At 39.2% G+C, this 17,469-nt stretch overlaps 1 protein-coding gene across 16 annotated transcripts in view; it reads left to right on the top strand.

The window, feature by feature from the left end:
* Window positions 1-17,469, top strand: part of MBD5 (methyl-CpG binding domain protein 5) — a 154,187-nt gene that overhangs the window by 48,962 nt on the left and 87,756 nt on the right. For 14 of the 16 annotated variants that reach the window (XM_061445281.1, XM_061445297.1, XM_061445294.1 and 11 more), the window contains one exon: window positions 7,929-8,026. The exons of 1 other annotated variant lie outside the window; for it this stretch is intronic. The gene's annotated coding sequence lies outside the window, so the exon portion shown is untranslated. Of the gene's footprint in view, window positions 1-3,622; window positions 3,748-7,928; window positions 8,027-17,469 lie in introns of those variants that run through there. One more of the 16 variants, XM_061445306.1, reaches the window with a different exon arrangement.

Here is a 17,469-nt window from a genome sequence, read left to right on the forward strand (position 1 = left end):
GTCTCTGACAAAAACAAGACAGACCTGGTTTATTTATTTCTTGCTTAAAACTATTAATTAAAAAAATACTGTGGTTGCCTTTTCTGCATTATTGGGGAACAAGAAAGTACATGTTTTCCTTCTAGTTCTTCTTCTGTAGTAGCCTTTGCAACTGTTTTGAATCATCTGTTGGATTCTAAAATCAGAGGAGAATGTAACCTTGTTAAAGATAGCAACGTGTTTTGTGCAGTGCTTATTCCTGTTGCTTTCTTTCTCTTCTACCACGCACATCAGGTGTAAAAAATAAAAAGCTAGGAAACTAAGCTCTTCAGTGTTTTTCAAATCTTGCTCTTTACATTTGCTACTAAAAAATGAGTCTAGAAAAGACTTTGTTACCCTTCTGTAGCTCTGTGCAGATATTTCTGTGCACAAAGTTTTCTGTTACATTTATTTCAGTGTGAAATAATGATCATAGGACTCTAAGTTTGTTTGTTTGGGTTTTTCTCTCACAACTAAGAAACATACCTCCCAAAAGCAAAAGACTGATGGAGACTGCAAAGGCTTTGTAGTATTTCTGTGGCAGTGCCCCTTATATATTCCCTTATCTAAAAGAAAATGGTTTGATATTCTGCACCTGTCCAAGCTAATGGGTTTCTTTTAATGCCTCAACATCTTTATGAAGCTCAGGCATGTTTTTTTTCACCCATGTGATTTAAAGTAGCACATGTAACTTCATCCACGTTACTTTTAATTTATGCTTGTGTAGAAGTTGGCTCTTTCAGGAAGCTGATTTGCTGAAACTAATACAAATATTTAATTCCTGAGGTTAGAGTGTCCTGTTTGCATTTGTGAAATTCTAATTAACAGCAAACCCCCAGTGTGGTGTGGATGTGGACAGCACAACTGATGGAGCAGCCAGGTTTCACCGTCAGAGCTCTGGATCAGCCCAGAGATTCATGTAAAGAAGTGCAGCCATGGGGTCAGGGTGGTGTGAGCAGTATCATTTTCTGCATTTGAATTATTTTTGTAAAATGTTTGAACAATACTTTGTGCCATTGTGTCAGTAATAGTGAAAAATCTGCCTTATCCCAGATAATGCAGAAATAGAGCAAAAGAGCTATTTACAGTGTGAACAAATGGAAAGTTAACGACATTAGAAAAATGCATTGATGTTTTTACATAGCTATGCAATATAATATTTAGGTTAACCTAAACTTACTGTTTTTAATACTTAGTAGCAACCATGAGTAAAAAAAAAAAAATATTGTCTAAAACCAATTAATTAATTTTTCCCAAGTGATTTTTGAGCATTTATGTTAATTATTGTCATGTGTTCATACAGCTTAGTTTCTTCAAAATCGCCATTCAGGAGTAAACTAATGAGAAGGTATCTGGGATTTAGAAAGTTTCATATGTTAGAATATACTAAATGTTGAGTTGTATCTAAATAAATGTTTTGTCCCCAGTCCAGGAAGAAAATACAAAAAAAAATCAAAACAGAATCTTCCATTTGAGCAGAGACATATGTTTTGTGGGTTGGCACCAGACTAAGATGCAGAATCTTGTAGAACCAACTCTTCATACTCCAGGATATTTAGAGGAAAAACATTCAAACCAAGGTGCTAGAAAATTATTTTTTTAAAAGACATAATAATTAAAAAAAAAATAAAACAGAGCATCTGATGTGCTGTACAAAGGAATTCCAGCCCCAGCCAGTAAGTTGGCTTCATTGGGGCCCAACTAAAATGCCTCCATGAATTATTCATAGCATGAGGAATGAATAAGAGGAGTTAGCGATCTGCACACAACCTGCAGGGCTATGATCTTACTGGCATTACAAAAAAGTGGTGGGATAGCTCCTATGTTTGGAGTGTTGGAATGGAAGGATACAGGCTCTTCAGGAAGGACAGGCAGGGAAGACGAAGAGGGGGTGTTACCCTCTGTCAGTGATGAGCCGGAGTGCATGGAGCTGTGCCTGCGGATGGATGAGGAGCTGACCGAGAGCTTAAGGGATTAATGCTTTTGCTAAAATAATCTTAAAGCATAATATTTTTTTCCTCTTTATTGCTAAATCCTACTGTCATTCTAGTTCAGTGATAGGCTTGAGAGCTGGGCCTGCACATGCACTGGGGCATTCCCAACCGCAGATACAGGCTGGGCGCAGAATGGACCGAGAGCAGAGCTGAAGAGAAGTACTTGGGAATGTTGGTTGTCAGGAAACTCGGCATGACCCAGCAGTGTGCACTTGCAGCCCAGAAAACCAGCCATGCCCTGGGCTGCATCACCAGCAGAATGACCAGCAGTTCAAGGGACAGGATTCTTCCCCTCAACTCTGCTCTCATGAGGCTCCCCCCTCACAGTACTGCATGCAGCTCTGGGGTCCCCAACATATGAAGGACATGGACCTGCTGGGGCAAGCCCAGGGGATGCCACAAAGGTGCCCCAAGGGCTGTACCATCTCTTCTATGGAGACAGGCTGAGAGAGCTGGGTTTTTTCAGTCCAGAGAAGAAAATACTCTGGGGAAACCTTAGAGCAGCTTCCAGTACCTAAAGGGGCCAAAAAGAAACAATGAGAGGGGCTTTTTACAAATGCAGGTAGGGACAGGACAAAGGAGAATGGGTTTAAACTGGCAGAGGGGAAATTTAGATTAGATATGAGGAAAAAGTTCTTCCCTACAAGGGTGCTGAGGCCCTGGCACAGGTTGCCCAGAGAAGCTGTGGATACCCCATCCCTGGCAGTGCTCAAGGCCAGGTTGGACAGGGCTTTGAGCAACCTGGTCTAGTGAAAGGTGTCCCTGCACATGGCAGGAGGGTTGGAACTAAATGATCTTTAACAGTCCCTTCCAACCCAAACAGTTTTGTGATTCTTACAAATATAGGCTATCTTAGACACAGAAAATGTCCGGGGTTTACTGTCCCTTTATTTCTAGTACTGTGTAACTGTCTCCTTTTTTTCTGGTGGCAGTCTCAAATGAAATACAGGAAGGTACTGTAAATAAGATAATGTGGTATTAAAAATGTTATAATTTCATTGGTAAATTCACATTAATTGAAGATGAGATCATAGTGACTCCTTCTGGCTGTTGGAATGATCATCATAAAATCATATGAAGAAAAAAATAACGAAACACTTGGGTGTCATTCAGCAAAATTGAACAGGCACCAAAGATTTAGGAGGTTCCCCTGAAACACAGAAGAAGCTTTTCCCCTATGATGCAAGGCTTAGGCTCCTCAGAGAAGGCTTAAAGGTTTTGACAACAATATTAATGATACCCTTATAATTATTGCAGTTGTTATGTATGAAAGGAACATGATGACATTTGATCAGAAGTAATATTCTTCTGAGAATAGAATTCAGAGCAGAATTTAGATATCTGGATTTTGGTTGTGTGGTTCAGTACCAACAAAAAAAGAAAATAACATCTATTGACACAAAAGGAAAAGTGAGAAGGATTGACTTGTCAGGCAAAATAGAAGAATTTCAGTGGCGCTTAAAAAATACAGAGAGATTTGGGTATGAATCGACTTCTTAACAAAATCGAATGCTAAGTTTGAAAGGCAGATGATAGCCTCAAGACTGTACTCCATGTGCAAAGTTTTTAGGGAAAACAAGTCACAGATTCTAAACCATTTTGAGGAGTAGTTGTTTAAAATGGCATGATGAAATGTTGCATTTCTTTCCCTGTAGTTGATCCTTATTATGTGTTTGCCCTTCTTTGGGCTCCAGTTCTCAGATCGTCTTCAATTTGAAGATCTCCCTGTCAGCAGGTGTGCTTTCTGGTTTGTAATCATTGATAAGCATCTTCCACACTGAACTTATTAAACAGATGTGTTGATGGATTCTGTTTTGCTTTCTGTACCAGTTTATTCCTCTGACTTTGTTGGTTTGGCATATAAAACAAGTACAGCCAAGGCCAGGTATAGGTAATGAAAGAGCCGTATGGTGTGACAGCACAAGATGGAGACCTGTTGAATTAAAGGTAGTTTTGGGTTGAATGTTGATATTGGCATGCCTTACTGCAGTAACACTTCGTATCTTAGATTGGGCTGGTTAGTGACTTTGAACAGCTTATCAGCAGAACTTTTTCACCTGTTTGTTTCACAGACTACTTCTCTGCACTTCAAGGTATTACATCAGTCTTAGATTATCTGAAACATATCTTTCCTGACCCTCAACGCTGTCTTGACCCTTATCTGAAAATGTAGTGGCAGTCTGCTGGGACAGCGTCGCTTTCAGTCCCTGCAGAGCAAGACTTTGATATGTTAATAGCTTCATTTTGTATTGGGAAATTTTTAGCCATATCAATCCACCAGCTTGCAGTCTGGCAAGCATCAAGGCACAGTGTACATCCAATTTCTTTTTCAGATTTTTCATTAGAAAAAGCATAATCATGGTATAGCCTATGCAGTTTTATTTCAGAGGCTGATCTGGCAGTTACTGTTTTTACAAAGATTTTTAATTTTTGGAAGCACTAGAAAAAGTGGAGGGTATCCATTCAAGTATTCATTAAGTTGCTCTTTTTGTGGAAGAAGTTGATTTGAAGGATGTTTATTTGGAGGATGTTGGGGCGTTTAATTTGACTTAAGAAGCAAATACAGATAATTCAGATACAGCATTATAATAAAGCTGAGGTGAAATAACTTTTTGTGTTAGAGGCAGCCTGCAAAGAACTTGGTTGTTTTGTTGTTAAAGGTGTTTAACTATCATGGCTTTAAACAGCAATAAATTGTCCACAGAGCCTGATAAGTTATCTGCTGCTGTGATCACCTTTCCAAGTGTGCCCTGGCTCCTGGCAATCAGATGACCCAGGCCTGAGAATAAATAAATGAGTAAAGAGAGAAATCACAGATTTATTTTTTTTCTAAATGTATATTCAAGATGAATTAGTTGCTTGTGTTAACCTCAGTTGGATTGCTGCTGTGGTTTCAACTATCAGGACTCAGCAAAAGGTTTTCCTTTGCTCAGAGTTGGATTCCTCCATAATCTGCTAAAGACTAAACCAAGTGGAATCAACTGAGGAGAAAATCATTTACAAGGTGAAATCTTTTTGACTTGATTAGTTCTCTAGTTAATTGCATCTGTTGCTCAATGAAAGGTTTCAAAAGCATTGCAGCATGTGTTAGGTTGTGTAGGTACCACTAGGACCATTGAGCATGTACAGAGGAGTTCATTATACTGACTTAAGCCCCTTAGCAAACTTTCTGTCTCATGTCGCACAGCTATGGTTGAAGTCCCTTCATTAAGAAACCATTATCCAGAGCAGAGAATGTCAGGACATTCGGAACATCAGGAAACACCTTTTCACTGAGGCAGTTGTTGATCACTGGACCAGGCTGACAGAGAGGCTGTGGAGATGTCCAGAGTCCAACTGGATACAGGCCTGGGCCACCAGTTCTAGGTTGCACTGCTTGAGGAAGCAGGGTAGACCAGATGTTCTAAAAAAGTCCCTGGCAATTTCAACTACTCCATGGAAATTTTATTGTGGTTATAGTAGACAAGTAGTTTCTCTTTCAATGAAAGAAGTTGAAAACTAAAAAAAAAAAAAAACCCAACAAAAAAAATCCACAACCAAGAAACCCAGAAGTTGTTGGCCACCTTGGCATGAGCTGATTCCCAGGGAAGCACATACGTAGACCAGTACATCAATGCTGACCTTACCATAAGCATAGTAATTTTCTTTTTTAACTTCATCTTTTCATAGTTACAGTACTGAAATATGAAAACAGCACTAATAAATGATATTGTACCATTATCCTTTGAACACTGTAAGGTTTTTTTAAAACATGACTGGCATTTTTAGGGGTGTTGTCTTAAAGCTACCTGGACTTGTGCAAAATGTTCGACACTGTCCCACGTGACATCCTTGTCTCTAAATTGGAGAGACATCAATTTGACAGGTGGACCACTCGGTGGATAAAGAACTGGCTGGATGGCTGCACACAAAGAGTTGTGGTCAATGGCTCAACGTCCAGCTGGAGACCAGTAACGAGTGGTGTCCCTGAGGGATTGGTTGGGACCGGTCTTGATCGACATCTTTGTCGCTGACATGGACATTGGGATTGAGTGCGCCCTCAGTAAGTTTGCTGACGACACCAAGCTGTGTGGTTTGGTTGCGTTGTGGTTTAAGCCCAGCCAGTAACACAAAACCATGCAGCCGCTCTCTCATACCTCCCCCTTCCTCCACCCGGCTCCCAGAGGGATGGGGAGGAGAATCAAAAGCGTGTAACTCCCATGGGTTGAGATAAGAACAGTCCAGTAACTAAGGTATAACACAAACCACTGCTGCTACCACCAATAATAATAATGAGAAGGGAAATAACGAAGGGAGAGAATACAACCGCTCACCACCTGCCGACCGATACCCAGCCCGACCTGAGCAGTGATCTAGCCCTTCTGGGTAACTGCCCCCAGTTAATACACTGGCCATGAAGTTCTATGGCATGGAATACCTCTTTGACTAGTTTTGGTCAGGTGTCCCGTCTCTGCTTCCTCCCAGCTTCCCTTCCTCCCTGGCAGAGAATGAGACTCAGAAAGTCATTGATCAGAGTAAACATTACTGAGCAGCAGCTAAAAACATCGGTGTTAACAGCGCTGTTCCCAGGCTGAAAGTCAAAAACACAGCGCTGCACCAGCTACTAAGAAGGAGAAAAATTACTGCTACTGCTGAACCCAGGACTGGTTGATACGCTGGAGGGAAGGGATGCCATCCAGAGGGACCTTGATATGCTTGTGACCTGGGCTGATGCCAACCTCATGAAGTTTAACCATGCCAAGTGCAAGATCGTACACCTGGGTCAGAGCAATCCCAGGCGCAGCTACAGGTTGGGCAGAGAAGAGATTCAGAGCAGCCCTGTGGAGATGGACTTGGGGGTGTTGGTCGATGAGAAAATGAACATGAGCCGGCTTCAGTGTGCGCTCGCAGCCCAGAAAGCCAGCCGTATCCTGGGCTGCATCAAAAGGAGCGTGACCAGCAGGTCAAAGGAGGTGATCCTGCCCCTCTACTCTGCTCTTGTGAGACCTCACTTGGAGTATTGTGAGCAGTTCTGGTGTCCTCAACATAAAAAGGACATGGAACTGTTGGAACAAGTCCAGAGGAGGGCCACGAGGACGATCAGGGGACTGGAGCACCTCCCATATGAAGATAGGCTGAGAAAGTTGGGGCTGTTCAGCCTGGAGAAGAGAAGGCTGAATGGACACCTCATAGCAGCCTTCCAGTATCTGAAGGGGGCCTATAAGGGTGCTGGGGAGAGACTTTTCATTAGGGACTGTAGTGACAGGACAAGGAGTGTAATGGGTTAAAACTTAAACAGGGGAAGTTTAGATTGGATATAAGGAAGAAGTTTTTTACTGTTCAGGTGGTGAGGCACTGGAATGGGTTGCCCAGGGAGGTTGTGAATGCTCCATCCCTGGCAGCGTTCAAGGCCAGGTTGGACAGAGCCTTGGGTGACATGGTTTAGTGTGAGGTGTCCCTGCCTATGGCAGGGGGGTTGGAACTGGATGATCTTAAGGTCCTTTCCAACCCTAACTATTGTATGATTCTCAGTTGTCTTTTCAAAGTTTAAGGGGGGTTAACTTTTTGTAATCTATTAGTGTTCATAATATAACACATTTTAATACTTATTTGTAATTTTGTCTTTTCTCATCTTTAAGTCGGGGAATGATTAATGCTGTTGTTATTTTGGTATGATAACAGTGAATTTCCCAAGTTTGGTATGCTTAGTCATAAATATACTAATGCTAAGTAATTTTTATATGCCTCAACTGGATAAATGCCTTCCCATGTAATGGCTCTATTGCTTGTCTGTTTTTAACAGCAGCTAATAAATTAGTGTAATTAATGCACAGTTTTACTTTGTGCCTTCTTAATTAAATATAGATTTAAAAAAAAAAAAATCCTTAATCTAGTTGGAACTAACCTGGCGTATGTATGCTTTGTGTTTTTCTTCAGATCCTTGTTGACGATGGTAGTCATTGGAGGCATAAATATTGAAGAATATATCACTTACAGACAAGATCTTTGAAATCTGTTCCCTTCCACCAGCAAAGGTACATAAAATAATCTATATTATGCGTTTTTATGTAAGTAATAAATTAGGTTTTTACCTCCAAAATAAGCAAAATTGAATAGCAGCTGAAGTTTAGGAGTTTGACTACAGTTCAAGTTTCAGCTTTTTTTAGGAAGTTTATTTATTCTACTGATGTGAAAAATCAGCTAAATTAAAAGAGCTGCATTTCTTTTCTTCCTTGTTAGTTACAAGAGTGTGAGTCCTTAGTTTGTTTTCCACAGAGGAAAAAAGCGTCAATCTTTTGGCAATTTCTGTAAGAAGTTTAGAAATGTGGCTTCTTTTTAGTTAAATTTTAGAGACACGAATCCAATGTGCTCTGTACTTGTGCTGTTTATTTTGAATGTGTGAAGTTTTGAGCAAAATGCATGTTAGGTATTCAGGAGAGTTATGGTTTTGTTTTATTTTTTCTATTTTGAAACTAATTATAAAAAACACTCTAGATAATGTGAGAAGGATTTTTTCTGTTATGGAAATAGAGCTAATATTCCCACTCATTATCAGTTGTTAATTTAATGTGTGGTAATAGCTGGAATTTAGTGATGATTATATGGTAGTAGATTTTTGGTTAGCTGTACAGCTCATCTATGAGCAAACCAATTAAGACATAATTTCAGAATATAATTGAACTCCTAGTGGGACACTGGAATTCACTAGAAATTTACATACTTGCTTTTCTTTGTTTTAGTAGACAGGTCCAAAATGAGGTACTACTTCACTCTTCTGAATACAGCAACTTCACCTGAGACTTTGCAAAGTGAAGCGTGTAAAATGAAGTTGAATGGATAAATAATTTAATGAATAAGCAATTTAGTTTCCAGATCTGATCTTTGAATTGCTCTTATTAGCTGCTTATTTGAAGAATAAAACTTACTTTGTTGTTAGGACGCTGTGACCCTGTTGATGTTCTTTTCACCTACACTGCAAGACAGTGTGGTGCAACACAGTGAAAACCCATTTACTTAGTACAAAGTTTGTTCAGCATTCGTAACTCATTTTCAGTCTTTATGCATGTCCGGGCAGCCTCGATCTGCCGGGAAATGGCTTATTTGGATATCTTTATAACTGTTTCTTTTCAAGCAATATCAACAGAAAATCACTGGAATTGCATAGTTAGTGCATGGATGCACTACCATGCATAGAACATCAGGGCTGGGGCACACAGGGTCAGATTTCTGTCTCACATCTGTGTTGAAAAATTAAGTATTTCATTTATGCAGTGTTTGCAATGCATTTTGTTTTATTCCCCCTTCAAGTATCTATTTACGGAAGTCAGAGCTTTTGTATGAAACCCCTTTTTTCCTTTTTAGTTTTTTTTCAGCCCAAGTTTACCTGCAAGGGCACTAAGCCTCTACTTGGGTATATCACCAAAGGTGGTGGATGCTGGCAGATGCATCGATGCTAATGCAGCCCTGGTGCCATTGGGTTTGCGTCATTCTAAGTTTGCTCAGCTCCCAGATGATGCTGTAACAGAACAGCAGATGGGAAAGAGTTAAAAAGTGGGGCATGTGTAACTGACCTGTGTGATCTAAAATAAGGAAACAGTAGCTGTTTGTTAGAGAAAAGCTCAAATTAAGAAAGAAATTAAGGCATTTCTCTTCCCCCTTGCCCCCCCCCCCTGTTTTTTTTTTGACCCCCCCCCCCCCAGAAGGGAAAACCTTTTTCATTTAAAAGATGAACACTACTGAGCTGAGAGAGGTTATTTATACCTCTGCCATCTTGAAGTTAATTTTTTTGAGTTTGTTTTGGTGTTCCTGTTTCCTTCAAGGACAGACCTTTGCATATATTTTTATTTGTTCTAAAATGGGGGCCTGAGACATTTGGTAAAGGAAAGCCAAATGTTTGGAGGGAATAATTATCAAAGCTTGCATTTGAGTTAAGAAGAAACATTTTTTGTATGTGAAAAACTAGAACAGGGGAAGTATTTCTTCCTGTAAAGTTAACGTTTGACTGGTTATTTCCTTAATGTTTTAATATATATATGTGGATAAACCTCAGGATGTTCTGCGAAAGCAAAACAAAACATTTAGTTCTCACTCTCAGCATCTTAGCTTTTAATTTTTACTCTGTCTACCAGTGCGAAAATATCACAGCTGTATAGGTATGTGCAGACATTGTTTCTATTCCATTTGATCTATTTTTAAATGCAGGAACTTTTTGTATTTAATATGTATTATTGTGCTTGCAGTCTTAATACTTCAAAACCTTAGTGACCTTGCTTCACCCACTTGCACCTTGTCCATTATCATGCAGTCTTTAATTATGTGATGACATGCCATTTTTCTCAGTAGAAGGAAATCCTTAAATAGATGGCATTTAATCAGTGTGCAGCTATCCACTATTTTTAATTGTTCAGTGTGTCGTTCAAGATATTCCACACTCTATATAGTTTTGAGACCTTGCTCTGCAGATCGAATTAGGGCTTGGCCTTCATGTTTAACTGTACCTTTAGCAACAGGTTTTCACTGAAGAATATCTGGCAAACCCAATCTCTGAAGTCAAGGTTATTTTGCAGAAACATTTTCCGTTGTAGGAGCTTTCCTTGCGCTCTTTTGAAGGGCTGCTGAGATTTGTATACTTTTTACATTAGTTGCAGAACTGGAGTACTCACTCCATAAAGATTCTTTGAAGTCAGAAAAGTGGGATCAGTGATCCTCCATGAAGACAGTAGGAATTGAAAGTATTGTTGGTCTAGGCATCTTTTTTTAAAGTCACGATTTCATTCTTCTTTGGTTCTGTTTCACATTCAGCCAGTCTTAATTGTGTCCTAGTTCATAGGATCATAGAATAGTTAGGGTTGGAAAGGACCTTAAGATCATCTAGTTCCAACACCCCTGCCATGGGCAGGGACACCTCACCCTAAACCATGTCACCCGGGACTCCATCCAGCCTGGCCTTGAACACCGCCAGGGATGGAGCACTCACAGCTTACTTGGGCAACCCATTCCAGTGCCTTACCACCCTCACAGTAAAGAACTTCTTCCTTATATCCAACCTAAACTCCCCCTGTTTGAGTTTTAACCCATTACCCCCTATCACTACAGTTCCTAATGGACAGTCCCTCCCCAGCATCCTTACAGGCCCCCTTCAGATACTGGAAGGCTGCTATGAGGTCTCCACGCAGCCTTCTCTTCTCCAGGCTGAACAGCCCCAACTTTCTCAGCCTATCTTCATATGGGAGGTGCTCCAGTCCCCTGATCATCCTCATGGCCCTCTTCTGGACTTGTTCCAACAGTTCCATGTTCTTTTTATGTTGAAGACCCCAGAACTGCACACAATGCTCCAAGTGAGGTCTCACAAGAGCCGAGGAGAGGGGCAGAATCACCTCCTTCGACTTGCTGGTCACACTCCTTTTGATGCAGCCCAGGATACGGTTGGCTTTCTGGGCTGCAGGCGCACACTGAAGCCAGCTGACGTTCATTTTCTCATCAACCAACACCCCCAAGTCCTTCTCTGCAGGGCTGCTCTGAATCTCTTCTCTTCCCAACCTGTTCCTTTTATGTCTGATGTCCTGCATCTTTGTTTCTATTCTCCCTCATCCACGTAATTTCTAATGTCACACAGTTTCTATTTCAAGTTCATTACCCATTCTCACACAATACTTATCTTCCTTCATTTCACTTATGCTCTAGAATTGCAGTTCTATTCTGGCCCCAGATTTGCACCCCTTTTTCTCAGGGTGGGTCTGCACAGATTGGTGTTGAAGGTTGCACATCTTTCTACCCATACTTTTGAGTTAGCTGATGCAAGTCAACTTCAGTACAACAGTCTTGTAGCTGCTTGGGCATGACTGAAGTGCTATGGAGGAGCAGTCTGCCTCTGTAGTGTGCTAGTAAGGTGGCACACAGCCATAGTGCCAGGATCAGCCATCTGCCAAATGGTGTCCTTGCTATGGTGTGGATGTGCATTGCTGTCTCGCATTTCCAAAACTGTAAATTTCAAAAAGCTTTAAATTGTGTATTAGAAAGGAGTTTTGAATTTATGGGTATTTTTAATTATGCATTTAGGAGCTTGAGTGTGAACACTGTGGATTTTCCTTATTTGTAAACTGAAATGTCACTTACAGGTTTATGATATTTATTTCAACATGTGAAAGGAACCAGAATGATACATTATAACTTCTCATAATATTTTTTTCTTGTTAATCACCTGCAAGGGTGCAAAATCTATCAGCATTGATAAAATAGAAAACTGGTTATGCAGACTTAAGAAGTATAAGTGATGTTTACATCTGTTTCTTGTCTTTTATCTTTTAAAACAGTACATGGAAAAATCTAGTAGCTAGCTAGATTTATTCTGTACAATAAGATGATAGACATGTTTAGTCCCGTGTGACATCTCCAGCTGCAAGCCGTATAGTCTCTGTGAAGTTTCTGTACTGCGTAATTCTGGGACTCATGATGTATCGCTGCACAAAATCAGGCCTTCCAGTATCCAAACTTCAGAATTTGTAAGGCTGTTTAATTATGCTAAAGTATGAAAAATATGACTTGGCGGTGCATACACGGTACTTCTCTAAATAGTTTGTCTTAGAACTGTGTCATTACTAATGTTTTGATTGTAGTTATTCTAAGACAGAGAAGGAGCAGTGTCAACATCGCATCATTTTTCTCCCTAAAGCCATCTGCAGTCCGGATTGACAAAGAATTTTTACTCAATTGTCATTAAAACCAAGGAGCCCAATTGTCTTTTCTGAAGCCTTAATGTTTTTCTGAGAACAGTCAGTTTTCCTTCTCTGTTTCATCTTTTCATATGAAAGGGTTGGGGCTTTTTTTTCTGAAATCCAAAGTTACTCTCTGTAATGCAAAACATAAACTAATTCTAACTTCTTAAAATTAATAAAGGGAAGCTTAATTTAAAATTACTTCTACAAAAATTATTGAAAGTATCGGGGGGGGGGGGGAGATACTCCTCTAAATGCTGTTCTACAATATCACTAAGTTTAGGTACATTTCAAAGTTAAATTTGAGAGTACATTTTAAATATGATAGATTTAATAGGTAGTTCTCTGCCTTAGCAGAAAACTTTGTATCTCATCTGCCAAGTTTTTCTTACTTCACCAGAGCAAGAAGGTTTTTTCCAATGGTCCCCATTTCTTTTCCAGCTGGTCCTTCTGAAACAATTTTTAAATAAAATATGGGCTGACGTTTTGAATTTTTCTGGAAGCATATCCTGTAAATAAACATTGTAAACTACAAGGGCCTTTCTGTTTTGAAAAATTGGAACAACAGGCACCCTGAACAGAAGTAAATATTCCCAACACTTTTCTTAGTGATATCTAATTAATAAGCACAGTGGTTTAATTGTAATTTCAAAGTTAAATGTTGAAGTAATGCAAGAATTCCTGATACTGCAGTGCATTTCTCTTTAAAATTAATAACATCATAGCAAAACTGTTAAAATTCCTCTTTTTTTAATAAATAATTTTTCTTAGTGAAGCTAGGCATACATGCACATAGCTTCTGAATTAGTTGCCTAAGGGTTTGCTTCGTACAGTCACACTAACCTGGATGTCTCCAGAAAGTTTGGGTTTTTTTTGTTATTTTAGTCCATGATGCTATAAAGATTTACAAATGTCTATCCTTAAGTTTTCCTGTCACGTATCAAGACATCTCTGTGAAGTAAAAGGCACATCATCTTTGTTTTTCTTTAAAAAGCTGTGGGTTTAAAATAACAGCAAAGACCTGCTGTCATTATTTGTCAATTACACAAAATATTTCAAGGAGGAATGTAGTTAGAATTTAGTACCTAGGATAAATTGTGTTATTCTTTTCTGCGGTAACACCAAACCAAATTCAGATCCTTGATTTTTATTTTCAAAATTCCCCCTAAAAAAAAAAAAACACAAAGCAAAAAAAAAAAAGCAAAAAAAATACCAACCACCCAAAGCAGTGCTCTAAAAAGAAGCTCAAAAGTAGCAAAATTAAAATCTAGCTGTTAATGAAAACGTAAGAAATTACTGTTTTTCTTTACATGAAGGTGGCCTCTAAGGTTGTGGAGGTGCTTTTCTCAATTTGGTATTTCATTTTGTTTTCTTTTCACCTCACCACAGATTAACATTCTTGGAGGCCCGCAGTCATGATTAAAATCTAATGGTTAAGGGGAGTGAAAATACTAAAAAGAGATGTCACTGCTGTGGTTCATCTGCCAGTGCTACAAGGCCAGATCAGATGTGGGTAAATGCTGGTGATCCAAGCTGACTGTGCCGACTTTAAACTAGGGCTGTTTGCAAAGCCGTGGGAGTGCCAAGAGTTTTTCTCTTCCCACCAGTCTGTAGGGAATAGAATAGGGAACCAAATTTTTGCCTAACTGGGGAGGATTGCAAACAGCTCAACACGGAGCCAAGGGAATGAAAAGAGACAAGGAGAAAAGCCAGCTTGGTCAGGTCTTTGCTGTGGGGACACCTGCATCTGCAGGAAGCACCTGCTAGTCAGTATCACCAGCACCAGTTATTCAAACCAGCCACTGGCGGATGTTAGAAAAAAAAATGCTGTTATTTTTACACTATTGATACATAAATGCAAATGCTTATTGTTGAATCTCATGTATGATTTGATAGTAGTTTATGAGAAGGTAGCTAGATGCTGTCCCGAAAAAGGCAACAGGGAATGGAGAAGGAAACCTGGCCACAGGTGCACCTTCAATAAAAGTTACGCAAGGAAAAGCTGTATAATATATATAGTGTATATTTTATAATGTATTGTAACTTAACCTCACCTAGATAATTCCAGCACAGTATTTTTGCTTATGCTACTAATTCTTGTTAGGAAGTTTTATCCATTTTCCAGTGTAGACATTTATATTGGTTCAGGTATGTATCTTTTTTGCCTTTAATTTTCTTTTTATCTCAAGCATAATTGAAGCCTTTGAGTGACAGCAAGTGACATTTTCACAGGATAGATTCTGTAGGCAAATGAACAGTTGACAGCAGGCATAATGGCAGCCTGGAATAGTGTGACATGTAGGTGTTCTGACTGGAAGACACTCATTGTGTTGAATGAAGTTCTCATAGAGTAGCTTTCAGTTTATATTGTATTCTCAGAGTATAGAATTAAATATATACCCATTACACATATGCTTCAGTTGCGGTTTTTTTAACACAATTTCATCTCTTGAAGAAGAAATAGTATTACATAGCCTGAAAGGAAATTCAACAGATAGATACTGGCATTATTCAAAGTCCTTGGCTTTTGTATTCTGTAGGTGTGAAACAGTGAGATGTCTTCCAGTGTGGGTAAATACAGTGTATGTTACCATACAACAGCTCTGTAATTAGTTAAAAGCAACTCAGAATAAAGGTCGGGGGGGGGAGGGAGGGTTTGTTGTTTTTTTGGGGGTTGTCTGACTTACAAATCCCAAATATTCAAGAAACCTTGATAAAGTTATAAAGTACCTTGTGTGTACTATGAAATTTCACAGCTGGAGAAAGTAAAACTTTACCTGATGAAAGTTTAATGTTAGTATTTCAGTTGGCTTGCAGAAGATTGGATAACTGCTAGTAGCTGAAAAATATAATTAGTTCAACATTAACTTAAATAATAGTATATATGTCTATACAGAAGATTGGTCAGTAGGTCATTTTCCTCAAATACCATTCTGTTAAAATACCATTTAAAGTACGAAACTATTAGTAAACTCTCTTTAACTGTTGTATCAACAGAAATTTATGCACGTCTTGAGCAAGTTAATATTTATTAAAATTGGTTGTGATCCTTGAATTATTTGGAACCAGTGATGCTAGAGGAAAGTGCTGTTGTTCCTGCAAAGGGACACTTTAAAACACACTGCGAATTCATTCGTATTATGAAACTGCAGAATGTGTATCTTCCAGTGTAGCAAGTTAGCAAATTGCTGATTTAGATCATGCCACTTAAAGACATTGCCAATATTTAGATAACTTTGCCATCTGTAATTAATAGTATTAAGACTGTGGATAGCCCTCTTACCTTAACTATATACCTGCAATCTTGTAAAAAACAGTTATTTTACAATATCTTATTTTAGAAGGAATTAAGCAGAGTGAAAACTGAGCCAGGCACCTTTCTCGGCATGGTGGTATAAAATTTGGTGGTTACTACCAAACATGTTTCTGTAATTCAGTTGTTTTTTTCTGTTTGCTTTGTACATTAAAAGACTTTTTGGTAGTATCATTTCAGTGGGAATTATTATGCAGAAGTAGTACATACGTAAAAATGATGATTTTCATTATTCTTCTAAAATTGCGTTCTGTTCATTATCTAAAAACTGAAATATATTTCAGAACTGAAAAACAGAAATGCTGTGTCCAATGAAAACCAAACAAAAAAACAAACAAAACAAACCCCAAAACCTGCATTTTTGCTTACTTGTTTAGGATAGTGGGAGTACACCGTAAACACACCTATTTTTATTTAGTTCCCTTTTTCTTTAAAATAATAATTAAAAAAAATAAGCCTCCTTGTGTTCACAATGTGAGCAGCAGAATATTGACATTTCATCATGGTGACACTAAAGATACCGGAAAATAATGGGTTTTTTACCCTTCTAGCACATAAGAAAGATCTTTCTAGTTTCTTGTTAGCAAAACGGGTCACTGCTTTAGGATGATTTACTGGTACATCTTCCAAAATGCACCAGTTGTTCCCAGTTTAACTGAAGATAAGTAAGTTAAATATCCACTGTAAAGGTTGTGTAGGGCTCGCATTCAGCAGTAAGATACAGTATTTTGAAATCTTCTGTTTAATGTGAGAAGACAAGTGTCATTGATTTCATAGCATCCTGGAATGGTTTGGATTGGAAAGGACCTTAAAGATCATCTAGTTTGAATCTCCCTGCCATGGGCAAGGACAGCTTCCACCCGATCAGGTTGCTCAAAGCTCTGTCCAACCTGGCCTTGAACACTGACAGGGATGGGGCAGCTGCAGCGTCTCTGGGTCAGCCTGTGCCAGGGCCTCACCACCCTCACAGGGAAGAACTTCTTCCTAATATCTGACCTAAGTATCCCCCTCTGCCAGTTGAAAGCCATTCTCCCTTGTCCTGTCCCTCCATGTCCTTATAAAAAGCCACTCTCCATGTTTCTTCCTGGCCCCTTTAGATACTGGCAGCCACTCTAAAGCCTTCCCAGAGCCTTCTCCTCTCCAGACTGAACAATCCCAGCTCTCTCAACCTGTCTCCATAGGAGAGGTGCTATGGTTCGACACACGTGTTTCCAAATGAGGTTCAGTGCCCTCAGATTAGATTATCATGACTGTCCCATCTAAACATATGAAATTATAAGTTCTTTATGAATAGTTTTGATTTGTGCTACAGGAACGCAAAACTAAAATTTCATCTGAGGCGATAAAAGATGGTTTATAACTACAAATTAACCAGTCCAGATGCAGCTCCAGGGAGGGGGGGAGGGAGCAATCTGATAAAGACTGAGGGAGCAAGGTCCAGACATCTAAA

This window comes from Pezoporus flaviventris, unplaced genomic scaffold, assembly GCF_033815535.1.
Source record: "Pezoporus flaviventris isolate CSIRO_AGI_PZ_B2104156 unplaced genomic scaffold, CSIRO_AGI_Pfla_v1 ptg000001l, whole genome shotgun sequence".
Classification (NCBI taxonomy): Eukaryota; Metazoa; Chordata; class Aves; order Psittaciformes; family Psittacidae; genus Pezoporus; species Pezoporus flaviventris.